Below are 19,191 nucleotides of genomic sequence, written 5' to 3' on the forward strand. Positions count from 1 at the left end.
ATCAGATTTGTGCCCTTTTCTACCTTCATTACCCTTCTTTGGATATGCTCCAGCACCCCAGTGACTTGAGGGGTCAGAACTGAATGTAGTATTTACACATAATCACATTATATCATAACCATATTTATATCATACAAGTGGCCTTGGCCCGTTGATCCAGCCTGTCCTTATCACTGTGTAGTGCCTTGCTACCCTCCAGCAGATCAACACTTCCACCCAGTTTAGTGCAATCTGTGAACTGACTGAAAGCACATTCAACTCCTAATCTGTATCATAGAAGGATGTTAAAGAGAACAGAGCCCAGTTCTGAACCCTGGGGAATAGGGTCTATTTCTCACTGTCCCCAGTATTCCCACTCCCCTCCTCCTGGGGCAGAGGGGTTCCTTTGCATGGGCTCACCCCCACGCTGTGCTCACTGCTGCAGTGCAGCCAGGCACACCCTGCACTGTGCCTGTGCTGGTGGCTGCAGAGCTCAGAGGTGCCCTGGATTTCTCCTGAGTGGATACCATTGCTCACTGCTGGGGCTGGCAGGGTGCAGCTCCTGCCCAGCTGTGTCATGCCATGCCCTGTTTGCTCACCCTGTGGGTGGCACTCCTGGTAGATAACCCCTAAGGTATTCTTCTGTGCATGTGGGGGCTTGGCTGCTGCTGCTGCTGGCTCCAGCCAGGTCTCATCCAGTGCTCCCATGTCAGCGTGTGGCTCCTGACAGCTCCCATGGCTCCTCCTGAGGTTCTTCCACCTCAGGAAACCCCCTTTGTGCACCATGCTAGAATGCTCTGCTGCTGAGCATGCCAGCACCAGAGGCACTCCTCTTGGCTACTAACGTAATAAACATATATATATAACATATAGTCTGATGTAGTAAACCTACTTATAACTCCAAAGATGCTCATCAGGGTTCAGAATTAACAGTATTCTACGGCATGCTATAATCCAGCCCTTTTGACAGATTGTGTAAGAAGCTGAGCATATCCTGAGATTGCTACCTGTCCACAGAAGTTACAAGTGTTCAGAAATTTTACACATAAAATTCTGCTCTGGGTTTTTTGTATTTGTGGGGTTTTGTTTTGTTTGGTTAGGTTTTTTGTTTCTTTTCCTATTTTTGTATGTGCTTTATAAAAAGCGAGTGGTTCAGCAAAAATAAAGAAAATGTTGTATAACAAAGAATTCATCAATATCATTTTATTAGGTGACATTACCTCACTCTTCAATTGTTGTTTCAGGTATTCTTGTACCATGACTCTCTATAGCTGTCTAGGGATTTTCTTTCCATATTGAAGATTTCTAATCCTGAATTACGTCAAATATTTGCACACTTCCATTTTACCTGCAAGAGTAAAAACTGATAATGAAGAGATTAAGATACTAATTAGCCTTTGTTTAAAAGATATGATTTATGATCCAAATGGTAATACTAAATACTAGTTACTCTGAAAGCTTCATATTTTGGTCAGAAAGAACGTGTTCAATAGTAGTTTTCCTCCTAGGTTGAAATTGCAAAAATATGTCCCATTATCAAGAAAAAGATGCTCTGTGAAACTTTTTCTTAGGTGCATTCTTCAGACAATTCAACTTACATTTCATCAATGTATTTCCAATCTCTTTTTATAACTCTTGACCAGCCTCTAGTGCTCTCATTAATAATTACACATTAGCTTATGAAAATCTGCCTGTTTTTTTTAAACTTACTAAATTTAAAGTATATCATTGCATATTCAGAATTCTCAGATTGTATGAATGTATAGAAAGAATCTGTTGCAAGTTCAAAGCTATATATATAGGAGAAAACAAGATTTGATATATATTGTTGTAAGTCTTCAACAACCCTAACTGAGACTGTGAGTAATGTTATATGATATATTGTCTCACTTTGCAATAGCATTACAACAATAACATAATAAAAAACAATTTTGCCAATTGATTTCTATTGGCATTTTAATCTCAAAATTATCCATTGCTAATTGCCCTATATAAAATACTCCAATTTGTATAATTTCTGTGTTTTGTTATGCTTTTGCTTGCAATTCCCTGCTGCTATACTGTTTATGGGGTAATGTCACATCAAATTAAAAGAACTGGAAAATTTTGTGTGACTTTAATTTCTGCTCAGATCTCAAATTATTTATATTTTATTTACATGAGGCCTGAAGCAGAGCCACTTTCAGTTCGTAAGAATTGACTTACTACTAAGAAAAATGGTTTAGATTAAGGTTTTACTGTTTAGCTTAACCCTAGGTATATCCAGGAATCAATTACCAAGTGTTACCATTGATATGAAGGAAAAAAAATCCACCTTTGAGCTATATTATGAAACTCACTTTTTTTCCCCCCAGGCAATATTATTTGGAATTAATTTGCAATTTTTTGTAGCAGTATGCTTCAGGATCTCTCAAAATTACACAGGTTACTAAATATGGGTTACATAAAATTTCTAGATATATCAAGGGGAAATTCAGAAGTTTAGTTTGTGTCAGTATTTAATATAGCTACTTCTATTTGTACAAAGCCTGAGATTTTTGTCAGAATTGCTGTATCCACCTTACCAAAATTCTCATAGGTTTTGAAAAACAGCTTTCTGTGACAAGGAATAAAGCAGTAATAGCACAATAGCTCAATCTGTGAGGGCAAGATTAGTCTCTTATTCACAGAGTGATTTCAAATTGCCAGAAGGGACTGACTGCTGTAAAGTGCCTTTGTAGGCAACATCTTCAGCAAAATTGAATAATAATGTTTCTGTGGACCTTAAGCATTTTGTGAAGGATGTGTGTTTTTCCAAACTCATTTCATTTTCATAATAATCAAGAAGTGTCTCAATACAGCAAAACTATTCTGTTTCTTACAAATGATCCTGGACACCTCCTGGGAAACATTTCTTTATACAGAATGCATAAAGAAGCCCCATTCAAGTAAGGAATCTAAGAAGAAAAGGTCTGACATTTTCATATTTTGTTCTCATTTCTGTTCTGAAAAGCTTGAAAAGTAGGAGAAAGAACAATCCGAGCACACGTGGATTTCTGTGATTAGGCATTTTATATACACTTTTCAACTTCTATTCCCTAATCCTGTTAAACATTATTTGCACTGCAGGTACTTACTGAGAGTAGCTTTCATTTTAGCTGGAAATTTCTCCAGGGAAAGCTCTGAAAACCTGAAGCTCCATTAGGACCATTTTTTATTTTGTACTTCTCAACCTATAAAGGCGATTGAAAAAACCATCTTTTAATGCACACATTTTAAATATTAATATTTTCATTCCTGATATGAACATTCATTCTATTTCATTTGATGAACTTTTAAAATATTATTCTGGATTTTGGAACTAGCAGCCAACAACATTCAAAAAATTGAAGAACCTCTGGGTTATCTCAAAGGAAGATGTGAATTAAATTTTATTTAAAATTTCATGTGTGATGCACTGCATTAAATAATCATTATGTTTGTCAGAGACAAAGAGGAAAAGACAATAACATCATTTAAGAAAATCTCTTAATAGATTTCTGGAGTATTCAGCCACAGTTAGATTTTTGTTTCTCTGACTTTGTCTTCTTGCTTCTACCTTCAAGAGGTGGTGGAGCACATAGGAGAGTTTTGTTTGCCTTGTGAAGATGTGCAAAACGGTGTCTTCTAGGCTTATGGAAAGCTGACTTATGGAGATTAAAAAAAAAGAAAAGGAATGTCCTGTTTCAGGGAGGAAAAGTTGTCCCGAAAGCGAGGTAGTCTCTTTAGCAGTATTTCTGTGTTGCTGTTACAGAGATTGTTCATACTGCTTCCGAGTATTTAAAATCTTTTGTGTCTGATTTTCCTTGTAAACAACCTGAATTTGGCCTGACAGCATAACTCATCTGCCCTTTCAGCTGATTAAGAGATGAACCCTTGCCATTTTAGCTCCTTAATGTCAGCATAACAGCCTCAAAACATACCTGAATAGGGAAGACAAAGCTTCAAGTGTGCTGGCTAAATCTAGGTGTAAATGTAGGTTTTTCCCTCCCCAGAAAAACAGGACAGTGTACTCCAATATTTACAATCATACCACATGAAAGTATCATTCATTGGATGCCACTGTTAGCCTTCAGTGCAGTCACAATACTGTCGTAAATTAGAGTGGCTTTCACCCACTCAGTTAGGTTTAGGCTAGACACAAAATTGTTTATGGATAAAGGAGAAGCAGTGGTAGTATATTATAAGCATGAACGAATTTGCTTCTAGCATATTAAGATCCTGAAGACCCTATAACTCTGGCAGGTGCAAGACTATTCATTAAGTGATTGTGTCTTGCTAGAAAAATGTCTAAATGCTATTAGTAATAGATTTTCAAAACTGTCATCTTTATTTGTGCTCTGTTGCCGCTGTAGTATTTGCAAAACATGTAGGAGCAGAAGAAATACTAGAGACTGTGGTGATATTCTTGGGGTTTCCTAAAAGTTTAAAAATTTATGTTGAAACACTAACTTTGCTCTAGACCAGGAGAGTAAAAATTGAAATTACAAAGTTGTAATGGTGGTTGATGGTGCAGCTTCAAAATGAAATCCCTATCCAGTATGCTCACTGTGTTTAAACTGTTGAGTCTGTGAAGCGAGCAGCATCACTCACAGAGGTAAGCATCCTTGCAGAGCTTCCAGCAGCACACAGGACCCAATTTTATTTCATGCTACAAAACACAGATGAAAGATATCAATCTTGGAAAAGAAGTCCATCAACTGTAAGGGATTTTTGAAAAAAAATGAATGAGCATCACTCTCCTATGACTTTTAGAATCACTGTGGCAGCTAAAAAACTCTGCCTCAGGCATAATACATACAGTCTAGTGTAAGCTGTAAAAACTCGAAGCAAAAAAAAGACCTGTCAGTATTGCCCAAATCCAACACAGATACACACTGATAACACCAGACAAGATGCTTCTCTGCTCTAATTTTGCAACTTTTCTCCCTTTGCACTTTCTGCTCTGCTGCTGTGGAAAAATATTACTGAAATGCCTTCAAAGCTGAACAACTGACACTTTTCACTTCAGAAAAATGAAAAAAATAAAAGAAAAAGTTGTTCTTTTACGCTTGTCGATTTCTGTTCAATTCTTCTGCTGTCTGCAGATCATCTGCAATGGTAATCCAGAGCACTAACCAGCCAGTATGAACAAAAAATGTCAAAAAGAAACAAAGACCATCAGGTTTTGTAGAAGGTAATTATTGTACCCAATGTAGCAGTTAATTATTGTCTTATTTTCCATCTAAGCCAAACAAAAGGCTAGTGTTCTGAGAAGGAGGAATCAATTTGAAAGCCATATTTTGGTCAGCTTTTTGATTAATTTTTCAGCTTCTAAACCCCTGCCTGCTCTTTTGAAGTGCTGTCTTTCCCAGCTCTTGCAGTTAAGAAAATATCTGCGGTTCTGTAAATTTAATTTTTCTTTGCCTTGGAAACAGAGTTCTATAGGGTACTATGTTAATATGAAATAAATCAAATCAAGAAACTGATGAATTTTGTGATCAGGATGAAATTGAAAGAAATTAAACATTCTGAGGCAATGTTAGTTTTCAGCATTCACAGCTGCCAGTGTTCTCCAGTCAATTCCATCTGTCTATAACAAACAACCAGTTTTCCAAAAGGATAAATCATACCTAGAAACTAAATTATTGGAAGAAATAAATCTACAGCGACATACATAATAATTGCCTGAGTAGGAGCATTAGATACTATAGATCAACTTATTAGCAATAAATGTGTCCAAGCCTAATAATAATTAGATGTTGAGCTGCATAGAAAAGGCAGCTGGTCATGACATTCATTTATGTGTTGTACAGTTTTTATAGGATGGCACTAAGGACTCTCTGAGGTTGCTGTCAGATGCACTCTTGTATTACTTGTCCTCAAAGAAGCTTATAATAAGCAATCTAAACCATGCCAAGACAAAGATGAACTGTGGTACTAGATAACACAAGAGACAGAAAATGAGGAAAGCTTAGGTTACAAGATCATCTTCTGCAGAATTTGCATGTGATCTTGCTGAAATGAGCAACCCACATGAATTTATTTTCCCTTTTGTAAAAAGGAAATTATGTTTGTCTAGAAAGTTATGCAGTTCAGTCTAATCATCTTTGTCAAGAATCTTTAAATTCTTGTATGCCAGACACTGTAGTAATTATTGTATTTCTTCACCTTTTATATATTTATTCATAAAACAAACTTTGAAATGTAAAAAAGTGCAATTTAGATGCTATGATATAGCATCTATATTATACTGGTCAAATTAATGCAAAATCAAAAGTGTTTGACTGATATTTATTATGCCAGGACTACAACTACTTGGAAAATTTCTGTTGGAATACTTTTCAATGAGAAATGTCAATAAAATTGGTGTTTTAACTCTGCAGTTTTGGAGCATTTGCTCTTTGTCTTTGGTCATGAAAATAAAAATTAATTGCAAAGAGGTAGTGAGCTAATAGGGACCAGGAATACTTTTTTCTGCCAGTGAGGCTTTCAACAATTTCAATTGCCACCAGTAAAATTGGCAGGAATTTTGGGCAGGAATCAAGCCAAAATATTTCTCGTTATGTCATTTCAAACCCAAATTTTCCTGGGAATCCCTTTGCTCATAAAAGTTGTATTTTTAGTTTTTATCCTGAACTTGGATGACAAAGATTTCTAGTATTTTAGAAGGATATTTTTAAATTTTGGTTCCTGTGATACAAAACCCATTAGGCAAGTGGGCAAATAGGTATTTCTGAACATCCTGATAGAGCACTATACATATATATGTCATTGAAGAGCTTTGATTTAACAGGAGAAACCAATTTATACCTCTATAGCAAAAGGCAGCAGCTCTGAGTAGTAACTTATCAGAAAATCCGAGCACTTTCTATGTGTCTGACATGTTCAGTGTATGAATTTCAGTTGCACTAGATCACAAATGTAAAGTGTGTTTTAATAATCCCAGTCACATTGCAACACATTCTGCTGTCTCTAATATCTGCTCAATATCCTGGGACTTTGTGAAAGTAAGAGAAAATGTTGGAATGTAACAGGATATAACTCAGAGAACATTCACTAATTCATCTTCTTCCAGCTTACGTTAAACTGATGTAATTTTTCTAGGAACTGTTGCTGAGAAAGTTCTACAACATATTATGTAATTGCTCTTTACTTTTACAATATCTCTATTTCTAAGACTGGAAACACAAGAGGAAAGGTAACATCTTCTAGTAGTTTCATCATTGGATTTATGAGACAATTTAAAATTTATTTTAAAAGGATCTAAATCCATTAAAAACTTTTGCACTGAAACTTTATGACAAGTAGTTATATTTGTAGAAAATGCACAGTATTTTATAGAGAAACAAAAAGAATGTTCAGTTGCAGAAGGTCATAAAAGAACCAGCTCATTTGTTCAAATATTGTACCACCATGGATCTGGTTTTCCCAGAGCTGAACTTCTAACAAATTATTTTGCTGTGCTAAAGAATTTCACTTCAATTTTCCAGCAGGCACACATACACATTGTGTTTTTCAAGCTGCAACACTGAACTCTGTCCTCATTACGAAATCAGATCTCATTTGGAAAATGTACCTTTGTCATTATAGCTGGGTACTTTGAGGTTCTATTCTGTGGATAGGTACTCTAAGAAAGTAATTCCCCTCATTTAGATATGACTTGTCAGTTTAAAAAAAAAGAAGAAAGAAAGAAAAGAGGTGAATTCATGGGTTGATAGAATATGTAAAGGAGTGGGAGATATTGGGAGATGAGGACACAAAGATAAGGATATAAAGGTCCTGCCACATGAAAAATAATTTGCGCTTATAGGCCTACTTGCTTTCTGCTGCTGCTCCAAATTAACCTCTTTTGTCTTTCTTATTCCCAGTATTCATCCCAGATAGTATGAGAAGGTTTAACTGCAAACCAAACATTGAACATTACAGCTGCAAAATCCAGGTGCTCCGCTCTGATATACATTTTTCTAGCAAAAGCATCTGGATGCTTGGCTGGCTGCACCATGGAAAGAACTGGCTCTAACACTGCTTGTATTGGCATCCAAGGAAATTGCCTAAGGATCAGTGTGCTGTGGGGCTGGCTGGGATATGCTGCCCAGCTGGAGGCCATAGTCCTTTGATAGGTCTCTCATTGTCAAGAATTTGATCAAGTTTATATACTTAAGGAAAAAATCCTGTTCAAATTTCTCATGATCTCTTCCACATGTAAAGACTTATTACAGTATAAAGGATCTTGTACAAAATCACTGAGTAGAGATATAAACAACTTTTAAGGACCCACTACTTTGGCCAGCTCTTTCACAATCCATATACTACACAATATGCCGCAGAAAACTGCATTTCTGTGTTGCGTCAACATTTTTTTTTTCCAAAATAAAACCATTGTGAGATAACTGATTTACATTTATATATTTTAATCTGAAATGTAAATAACCTCTACAAAAAATGCACCAAGATGTCCTTGAGTTGTTAAATGAAATAACCTGATGAACTAAGTTTGGCAAAGTCTTTCAAGCATACCTCTTATGGCCATACATACTGAAGGCTGAAAATATTTCCTTTCACTTAGACACTCAAGAATATAGACAAGATGTTCAGGAAACCTCTGGTAAAGACATGAAAGTAATTGTGACATAGAAAGGATTAATAATATTGGCTGTAGGCATATAATAAGCCTGGAAAATATTTTTTTCTTCAATCACTAATAATTTTTTAAAATTTATTTTTCTCTCTTTTTCAAATTAAAGACTCTCAGTAAGAAAAAAGACAAAATATTCCTTAATCCAGAGTGAGCGCACAACTCAGATCTCTTCTGTGTACAGTGGAAATGTTGGCAAAACAGCTGTGTGGATAAGATTAATGAGCATGTATATGCTTTCTTCCGCCAATGATTGCTAATGTTTCTTTGTTTCTCCATGTGTTTTCTTCCATCTTCTACAGCGGGAAACTTCTTGTGCATTGTCCTAAATCCAGCAAAGAGATGCATCAAATGCAGTTCTACATCACTGGTTTGGAAACACTCCTCTATAAATCCTCTGTGAGGGCAGAGAAAAGGGTACAGAGATCATTTGAATATTCTACTGCCGCTTGCCAGCATGCCAGTTTCATGTAGCCTGTAAGGCAACTATAGTGAGCCTAATTTTAAATTACAACATGCATAAATATGCATAAATATCTTGCTCTACATATGTAGAGGCTAGTAAAAGTATTTTCTTTATGGTAAAACCTCTTTTTCTTTCCTTGGAAAATGTTTTATTAATATGACAGGGAATGAAAAAAAACCCCACTACCTGAAGATGATTCCTTTGGCTTCCTTTGTTGAAAATCTCCATGCAGATCAGGCAGACCTCCTGCTAGGTCCAATATTATTATGAATTTGAGAAGAGAAACAACTTGCAAAAGTTGCCAGACCAGATTTATAAACAATTGCAAATTATGGCTGACTACTTTAGTCGCAAAAAACTAGGAACAGGTGCAGACAGTACCTACCAAAATTGATTAATGTCAGGGCATTCCTGGTCTGGAATCATTTATTTGTTGACAGTGGACAATTCTTCATTTAGTTCCCACATTCATATGCTCACTTCTTTTCCTTTGCATTTCTGGGATCAAATCACCATAAAAAAGGTAGGCACTATATTTGGGAACTCTGAGTACATACACAGGGCTTATAGATTTCTCCACTAACTACATCCATCTCTTAAATTCCTAACAGAATTTATGCACTGTAACTGTCTATCTAGACATTTCAGTATCTAGGATATTTCCTGAGTGAGGTCATAACACCTATTAATTTGATTTCTCCTCAACACTGAAGAAAGAAATTCAATGGTTTAATGATGCAGTTGGTTGCCCAGAAAGACCCCCAGTTTAATGGAGGTTCAGAGCTGTGTGTGGGCATCTGTACTGCTTCTAAGGGTTTTGGGACACATGAATCGTCAGAAGGAAAGTGCAGCAAGGAATAAACTGGCATCACCCAAAGACTGTCCCTTTTACACCTTGAGGTCCTGGATCTAACCCTGCTGTGGCAGAGTGTTCCAACACAGGCTCATCCCAACTGGATTCTCTGAGCTGATTAGCCAGGCCAGCTCCCAGGGAATCAGTCTTTCACACTGATCTTTTGTGCCCATTAGGGCAGAAGGAGTGTAATGGCACTTTCCAGATGGCATTCTGGTGCAGTGTAATACATCAGCTGAAAGCCGATGCTGGCAAGGCCAGAGTCTTGCTTTAATGAGTTACTTCTTCCAAATGTGGGTAACTAAAGCAGAAACCCAAGTGCCTCTGCAGGAGCCAAACTAAGTCTGGCACGACTTGCTGACATAAAATTAACTGTCCTGCCACACCAAAACTGTTTTTTTGCAGATACACAGAGAACAGGAGCTCTCCATATAGCTCTTTAGCCATATAAAGTTTTCTACTGCTAATGGTCTCTGCCCCACAATTACTGGCCAGCTCTTCCAGGGATTGATTGGCACACTGCAATTTGGGGAACAAAGGCATGCCAGGAGCCATTTGAACAATTTAATTCAGTGATGTAATTCCAGTGCATGGCAACGGTACCCATTGCTGCTTAATGTACTACTATAGATGCTACATATTTTCTAGGTTTAGTCCTTAGCCCAGCTCCATATTATTTAAGTTAGTGAAAAGTTGATGGCAGTCCACATTATGCAGTAAATACTACTTTCTTTTAAATAAATACTACTGTATTAGCAAATGTCTTCCAGTGAGATATATCTCACTGTGCTATCTTGCTTTTGTATAGCTTTTAGCAAATACTTCATTAGGTCAAATATACTTTGCAGAATTTCACAGGTATAATGGAATTAGAGTGCTCTAGTTGGAAAAAAAAAGTGAAGGATCTTCTTGTTGCTAGAAAGTGCCCTTTTTACTGTAGTAGCTGAGATATAATCAGTAGCTATATTAAAATACTTTATCCTTCCAATGTGCTTTACAGAAATACTTGCAAATAGAATTCAGTAGCTTTGCTAATATGTAAAGTTGCAGCTTTCTTTTCCCTCCCTCTGTAGAGCAGAAGAAATAATAACACCTTATCTGAGGTAATCTGTTGGCACTTAGTCTTTAACTGTTCAGATACACATTTTTCTGTTATGCTCTTTCAGTATGATAGCAATGAGGAAGGAATGTAAGATCTGTAATGTAAGATCTGAGTAGTTTTGGTGCTTCATTGCCTAGCTTCTTGTAATTAAAGAGAAAAAAAAGTGCTTTTCCTATCCAATTTGACAGGTCTTATGCAAATTCTGTGCTCAGCATTCAGTCCATCAGACATGCAAGACTGCTTCAGAATTTCTAAGGGATGTTGTAAAATCCTTTGTGCCTCTTTTTTGATTACCATGATATTTTAGTAAAGAATAATTTATTGAATATCTAGCAATGAGAAGAGCTTAAAAAGCACAATATGCTGCAAAACTTATTTGAAATATACATTGGACTAATCTTGATATAATACACAAAGCAAATGTTGTATCCGAGGCAGTAAAGGTTTAATGACTGAAATAAGAATTTCTCTATTAATTCTTCAGTAGTTTATAGGATTAAAAAATGTGAATTTATATTAGGTTTATTGAATTACTACTGCAAATTAAAAATAGTTTCTCTAAAATCCTGCATTTGCAGATCAATGATGAAATAACAAACCATCTGTTCTACCAAAAGCCTTTTTTCTGTCTCTCATGTTGATTTCTATGTTCATAGTAAGTTAGAGACTTGGCAGCTGTTGACACTTAAAAATTATCTGCAGGAAAATGCAATAAGGCATCTATATTGATTTCCAATGAAAAATCTGTAAGAGCTCCCTCTGAACTCTTTACAAGAAAGTTTTCTGTCTGAGGTTCAGTTCACATCTTTTAGTGTATTTTTGTTGTTGTTGATGTTGTTGTTTTCTTTGAGTATATTCATCAAGGTTTATTGTTTGTTTCAGAAATGAGATCCAATTTTAAAAAGCTTAGCCCGTGGAAAAATTGTGCAAATGAATAGAGAAAAATTGCTTGGACCTTCTATAGAAAATTAAAGTGTTGTGCCATCATTGTGTATCTAATCCCTGCAGCTTTCATCCAGACTTTTGTTTAAAATAACTCTCCATATCCGAGTGGATGAATTGTTCTAAAAAGTAGGTAGAAATTAACACAACAACAATAGCATTTACTATGTACTCAGGTACTGATACAGATTATACATTTATGGAATGTTGAAATTCAAAGAAAAACAATGGAAAAAAAATTCCAAAAAGCACAAATTACACCATGCCTTTGTATGCAGCTTACATCTTGCTTAGTGTGACAGTGCTTAGAAGTTTTGCTGGATTAAATGTTAATAAAATAATCTTTTTTCCTTGGCTTTTGCTGCAGCCAGTAAGAGAAATGAGAAAATTATCAATAACATGTGGAAACATGGGAAGGCAGTAGAGGGATTGCTTTATAATAAGCCACCTTCAGTAGATGCTGATCATCTCAGGGAAACAGTGTATGAACTAGAGGAGATGATGGGAGAGATTCTACTATAAGGATGTAAACCTTAAAACCATTCAAAGTATGAAATTCCCAAGCTCAAATCTTAGATTCATGTGTATAGAAACTGTCAGGACTGGTTCAGTCTTCTAAAACATATTAGGTCCAAAGAAATATTTTACATATAATTTTTACATGGAAACAGAATAGTCATTTTCATTACTGCTGAATAAGAAACACTGGTGGGTGGGGTGGTTAGGGTGATGGAATTAAACAAAATCTTTCCTGATGGAAGATTCATTTTGGAAAAGGATCAGTCCTTTGTATTTAACCTGTAAAAAGATGAATATAGAACAGTTTATCACTGGAACAATTCTATAGAAAAAATACCTGGTTTTTACTTTAAGCTGAAAATCTGCTGCAGCAAGGAATTTCTCAACCTCAAGGAATAACCTTGAGAGGCATCCCTATTCAAGGGGAGGTCATGGCATGCAGGATCTTAGGGAGAAGGGGAGGGGAATCACACCACCACACTGTTCTAATTATATAGTTGTACTCGAGATTCTCATTTTTCTATATGTTACTAGATATTGACAGAAGCAGTTGGGCTAAACTGGTAAAAGCAGAGTATGAACTGATTCTTAAAGCAGTGACATAATTTGAAAACCTGCATTTGATTTGTAGAAACTTTCATAAAATATTTGCCTTATCTGTCGCACTGAAAAGAACTTTGATGACTTTATATCAAGCGTGTAAAAATAAAATCCCTTTTAAAGAACTTTTCAGGATTGAATTAAGCAGATTTTTTTATCACTGCCGTGAAAAAACTGCAGGAGAGAAAGTTGAGCTTGTCAAAATACATGAGTATCTTAAGCCCTGAATATATAATATTCGTCTTAGGGAAAATAAATTTCTGACAAAGGATCATCACCCTCTGCTGCCTGTGAACAAGATGTGAATACTTCCTTTTGAAGTTAATCAGCTGCATTACTCAGTTTATCTGATTGTCAGGAGATTTCTGACCTTGCTAGCAGTGATCTAATTCACTACGTGTTTTTTAAGGTTTCAGCTATGAATGGATAACAGTCACATAGGAAGAGAAAGTGTGGTCCCTGGCAGCCATGGAGGAAGCAGAGACTGTTAAAGGTCTGGGGTTCTGACCTGCTGATTTTGAGAATAGGTAATCACTGAGATCCTAAAAGCTTAGGTTAGAGGATTTGGCAGGATTTTGCACACTGTTGTTTGGCAAGGACATTTCCTCATGGTGCTGCCCTTTCATTCAAAAAAGCAAGAAGAAAAGAAAGTGACAGTGTCCTCAGAGATAGATATATTTGGACAAAAGCATCTGAAAGACTTTGTGTGTGCTTCTGGAAGTAATCCAGTGGAGTCAAAAGGATATAAAACTCAGTGCCAGCCTTTATCTTTGTGGGTTTGCCAGTTTCAGCGGTTTTGGTCTGCTGCTGCTGTTCAAGCTGTTCATACACTAGATAGCTAGAGGCAAGGACAGGTCATAAATGACATTTTTTCTGATCTCTCATCATTTCAGATCTACCAGTGAAATGTTCATATAAGGATCAACATTATTTTACTGTTTTTGATTTTTTTTCCTGTTTTCTGAAAATTGAGGAATTTGTATTTGGCCTCAACTTTTGGTCAAGGTGATAAGATGTGTGGTGGGAATCCTACACTACATGAGAGAGATTAGTTTAGGAAATTGAGAACAATCTTCAAAACTTATATCTTGAAAAAATGGATAGTAGTAGAATGATATCAGAATGACACATATTAAATATATATATTTTTTAAAAAGATACTTTCATCTCATTTTGTGAACAGGAAACTATTCCTAAATGTGTCTTTTCCCAAAGGAAGAAGGTCTATAACTTTAATGAAAATGTCAATAGTTAAAAAAACCCACTTTCCTTTAAATTTTCCTGGCAGTATTGTGTTTTAAGTAGCTAATTTTCTTCCTTCCCAAAAAAGTAAGCAAAACATTTTCAAAACTGCTTTTTTTCCTTGGAAAACCAGAATAATTAGGTGTCTGTATATCTATATTTGTATGTAAATGCATGTTTATTCTTAAAACAAAGATGCTGGTTGCTTACTAATGTCCTAGGCTTCATCACCGCACCCCAGTAGCTCATATCTGTAAACTGGTTTGAAGATTGGAGTTGGAGTGTTCCAAACCTTTGGCATCTGTGGAAAAGATGACGGCATGTTGCTGGTAAAATAAAAGACACTTCCTGTCAATCAGCCTCTACTTTTACATGTCTGTCTATAATCTTCATTAAAGAAGGAAGATACCTGTGTTTATTTTTCCTGGTAACAATATTATTATGATCATTTGCTAAATATATATTCTCCATTTTGCTTTATAGTCTCAGCTCGTTTGATCTATAGAACATCAATCTGACATAAAAATAATCAAAGTGTAGAGTTTAGGTTTAATCTCCTTTTTTTGTTCAGAAGGCTCTACATTTTCCTTCTCATCTTTCAGAAAAGATCTTCACTCAGTCTGTGATAAGAAATTTAAATTAAAATATTTACATTACAATTTTTAAAGATAGCTTATTTTGATTCCATTTTAGAAAAGTGTTACCTACTATTTTTATCCCTGAGGAAAAAAATACATTACATCTTTTGCCAATTTATTTTTATTCCTAAGTGTTACTTAGAAGTGTCAAAATAATTAGGTCAAGTGGTGGTAATAAGCCCAACAGAAATAAATAACTCATCTTGATACTTTCCCCTAAGATTATTCGACTGCAGTTTGCAGTTTAAATTTTGTTAAATTTATGGCAACTAGTTAAATACATTGAAGACAAAAATAGACTTCATTTTATGTAATACATTCATTAGAGGTTTCTGTCTTTTTTTTAAGAAGATATCAAATCATTAGCCCCATCCTCCCTCCTGCTTTTTCCTAAAGAAGCTGAGGAGGAAATCAGTCTAACCTCAGCGGCCTCTGAAAATTAAGCAGGAAAAACAATGTTGGAATGACTACAAATTTGAAATTATCCTGGCCATAGGAAAATTTTTATCAATCATATAGGGTAATGCAATCAGCTAGTATAAATCATAGATTTTTTTTGGCATGTATGTTTTTTACAAGATATTTCTTCATATTTACACCATTTGCTATTAACAATCTAATTCAAAATGTCTTTTTAATAATGCATAGAAACGTACATATTTGCAAACACACACATATGTGTTTGACTCATATTTTTACTTTAAATGGCATAAAATTCAGGGATCATAAATCACAATAATGAAGACTATGGTTATATCACTACATTTTTGACAGGTACCAGTATTAAAGATATTTCATCAGTCTCTAATTTCAAACTGTGTTCAAATATGAAATAGATACCAGGAATGTAATCTTCTCTGAAGAAGCAATCCTGAAACTCCTTCTCAAAGGGTAAAGAAAAGACAAACACAGGCAAGTTCTGGCTTTGAACAGGAAAGCCTGATCTTGGTATTTATAAAGAAAGGACAGGTAGAAAATTTTTATTCTTAGGGTCTCAGAACTACAGGGTTTTTGTACGTCTGGCTTGAGGTGTATGATAATGTGAGTCCTATGCCAAATCATAAGAATAATGCATTTCTTTCTGTTAATGCCAACAGGCTTTGGATCAAAGTGCAACAGAGTCAGCACTGCAGATTCTCCACATAATTTTTCTTCACCCCTAGTTGGAAGCTGCTGCAGATACTCTAAGACATCGTTACTGGGATCTACACTCAGAAAAATCTATAGGAGACTACTTTCTCCCCACTCCATCTGTACAGAATCACTGAATAGGCAGACTTGGAAGTGACCCATAAGGATCCTCAAGTCCACCTCCCATGCACAGCACTATCCCCAAGAGTCACATCATGTGCCTGAGAGCACAGTCCAAACACTTCTGGAATTCTGTCAGGTTTGGTGCTGTGACCACTTTCCTGGGGAGATGGTTCCAGTGCCCAACCATCCTCTGGGTGAAAAATCTTTTCCTAATATCCAACCTAAACCTCCCCTGACACAACTTCAGGCCATTTCTTTTCATTTCTGTCACTGGTCACCTCAGAGTAAACATCAGTGACTCCCTTCCACTTCCCTTCACAGGGAAGTTGTAGACTGCAATGAGGGCTCTTCTCATCTTCCTTTTCTCCAGGCTGAACAGACCAAGTGGCCTCAGCTGCTCCTCACACAGCTTCCCCTCAAAGTCCTTCACCATCTCCATTGCTGTCCTCTGGAAACTCTCTAATGGTTTAAGATCTTTCTTTATTGCCCCCATCACTTGAGGTGAGGCTGCCCCAGTGCAGAGCAGAGGGGACAATCCCCTCCCTTGCCTGGCTGGTGATGCTGTGCCTGATGCCCCCAGGACAGGGCTGGCCCTCCTGGCTGTCAGGGCACTTCTGACTGAAGGTCAACAGTCCATCTACCAGGACCCCCAGGTTCCTTCCCACAGCTCTGCTTTTCAGCATCTCATTCCCCAGTCTGCCCAAACATCCAGGGTTGCCCAATCCCAGGTGAAACATCCAGCACTTTCCCTTGAACTTCATATGGTTGGCCATTGCCCATCTATCTCCCTGATTTGTCAAGGCCTCTCTGTGGGGCCTCCTTGCCTTCCAGGGTGTCACCAGTTCCTCCCAGTTTTGTAACATCTGCAAACTCAGAATCCCTTGCAGTTCTGCATTTCAAGTAATTTCTGAAGATGATGAAGAACACAAGGCCAAGAATGGAGCCCTGTGGAATCCCACTAACAGCAGGACCCCAGTGCAATGTCACCCCATTCACTATAACTCTGTGCCTGACCTGTGAGCCAGTTGCTATCCCATGACACGATGTGTTTATCCAGATGTGTGTTGGATATTTTTTCCAGAAGGATCCTGTGAGAGACACTTTCAAAAGTTTTACTGAAATCCAAAATATTACATCAGCCACCTTCCCTTGATCAGCTAGGTGGATTACCTTGTCCTAAAGGGAAATGAGAAAATCAGTTCTTGTATCCTTGCATACTTAGCATTTGTATATTCTTCCTAGATATTTTATTCTAGATGATGTATGAATATGAAAAATGTCACTATTTAGTAAAACCACTACATATATTTTGGAAAATACAATTCATAATAAGCCTCTCTGTCAGCAAGTTTCATCATTATTCTTTGCTATGAAATTTTTTCTGTTCAACCGAATTTTGGGTGACAAAAGCGGCTAAAAGGGAGAAAGGAAGAAATGAAATAGAAATAGAAAATTTAAATTAAAAGTGGCATCTTAAAGCTCAAAACCAGTTTTAAATTCATGAGTGTCTTTGTAAAACATCTTGACTCTGCAATAATTAATCAAGTATCTGGTATTATACATGCATGCACTGCCCATGATTCGTTAGAAATGCTCACATGAGTAAGCATTGACATGGGATTAAGTGTTCTCAAGATTGTGGCATAAATCCGGCCAATTTACTGGTGATTGATCTGCATCTACAGTCTTCTTGCTGATGGTGGTAGTGGTGTTTAACTGATGGTAGGGTGGGCGATGTTTGGCATAGATGGTGTAGAAAGGTGAAACATTTAAACAGTCATTAAGCCAACCAGAAGGCTAGATTTGATTTGTTTTCCATCATCCCTTTCTACAAAGAGATTATATAAATATTTTAGACAGTAATCAATGAATAAGAAAGCAAAAAGTAAATAATACAAACCAGTAACCAGATGACATTGTTAGAAGCTTTGGAAATGTCCCATGAGCCTCCTATTTTATTTCTAACAATAAATAAATATTGAGGTTTGAGAAGAGTTTTCTTTACATTAAAAAAATGTACTACTCTTCTAAAAAAATATATGCTGATTTGGAAATCATAACAGATAAGACAGTTGCTATGACATGAAATAAAACTGTATGAAAAATTTCTTTTTCTGGTTATTTCTTGGATGTATCAGCTGTATGACCTCTTCTAGTTCTTTTCTCCCTACAACAGACATTTTACTTTTTCTTGCAAAAAAGAAATAGCCTCTTCATGGCTGTTATTTCATGAAATGATTAATTCAAATTGTAAAAATATATCAGAGTAATAAGACTTTCACAGTTGGAGCTTATATCCTCTGCTTTTGAGACCTACAAGTTTCTGATCTGACAGTCTAAACTAAAGAGAAAGTCACTTTCCCCACTTTCTTTACAGTCTGGTCACTAGTCACAAATAAATAGAAATCCTTTATATTGTTTTTCTCTTGATAAAAGTAAATATTCCTTCAGACCCCTGGAGCTTGTTATGCATTTCGTTAATTATGGGAATTTTTAGGCATGTCCTCTAACTGGAATTAATCAACCAACCAATTTTTTTTTTTTTTGTAAATGGCAGTTTTCCTGGAACACTTCAGGCATGCTTGAGACCTTGACTAAATAATACATATAAATAATTATAGCACTAGGAAGAAATAATGCTTATTCACAGGATAAATTAAAATGTAAGTATTTTCTCACAGTTTTATTTTTAATTGTTGTCACTAGAAATGAAAAATATTATTAAAAATCTAAATAGGTTTCTAAGGACTTAGAGTGTTCAGCAAGCCTACATTTTCGTCAACATTCTCATTATACTCAGAAGACTTTCTGAACCCAGAGTATTTTGGAAAATGCAGCTTCCTGTTTCTGGAGTGAGGAGCAACATTCAAAAGCACCTGCATGTATGCCTGAACGAGGAGTGACTGCTAAACAGCACACAGCAGACATATAATTGCAGATTTACTGATGCCTGAGAATTCT

At 36.2% G+C, this 19,191-nt stretch overlaps 1 long non-coding RNA gene across 1 annotated transcript; it reads right to left on the reverse strand.

Annotated features, from left to right (window-relative positions):
- Positions 1–1,201: 1,201 nt before the first annotated feature.
- Positions 1,202–17,326, reverse strand: LOC135301344 (uncharacterized). The gene is made up of 4 exons (XR_010363099.1): positions 17,245–17,326; positions 14,549–14,639; positions 3,096–3,191; positions 1,202–1,327 (listed from the first exon to the last, which is right to left on the reverse strand). It is a non-coding gene; the product is annotated as an uncharacterized LOC135301344 (long non-coding RNA).
- Between the last annotated feature and the right edge of the window lie 1,865 nt (positions 17,327–19,191).

This window comes from Passer domesticus, chromosome 5, assembly GCF_036417665.1.
Source record: "Passer domesticus isolate bPasDom1 chromosome 5, bPasDom1.hap1, whole genome shotgun sequence".
Taxonomy (NCBI): domain Eukaryota; kingdom Metazoa; phylum Chordata; class Aves; order Passeriformes; family Passeridae; genus Passer; species Passer domesticus.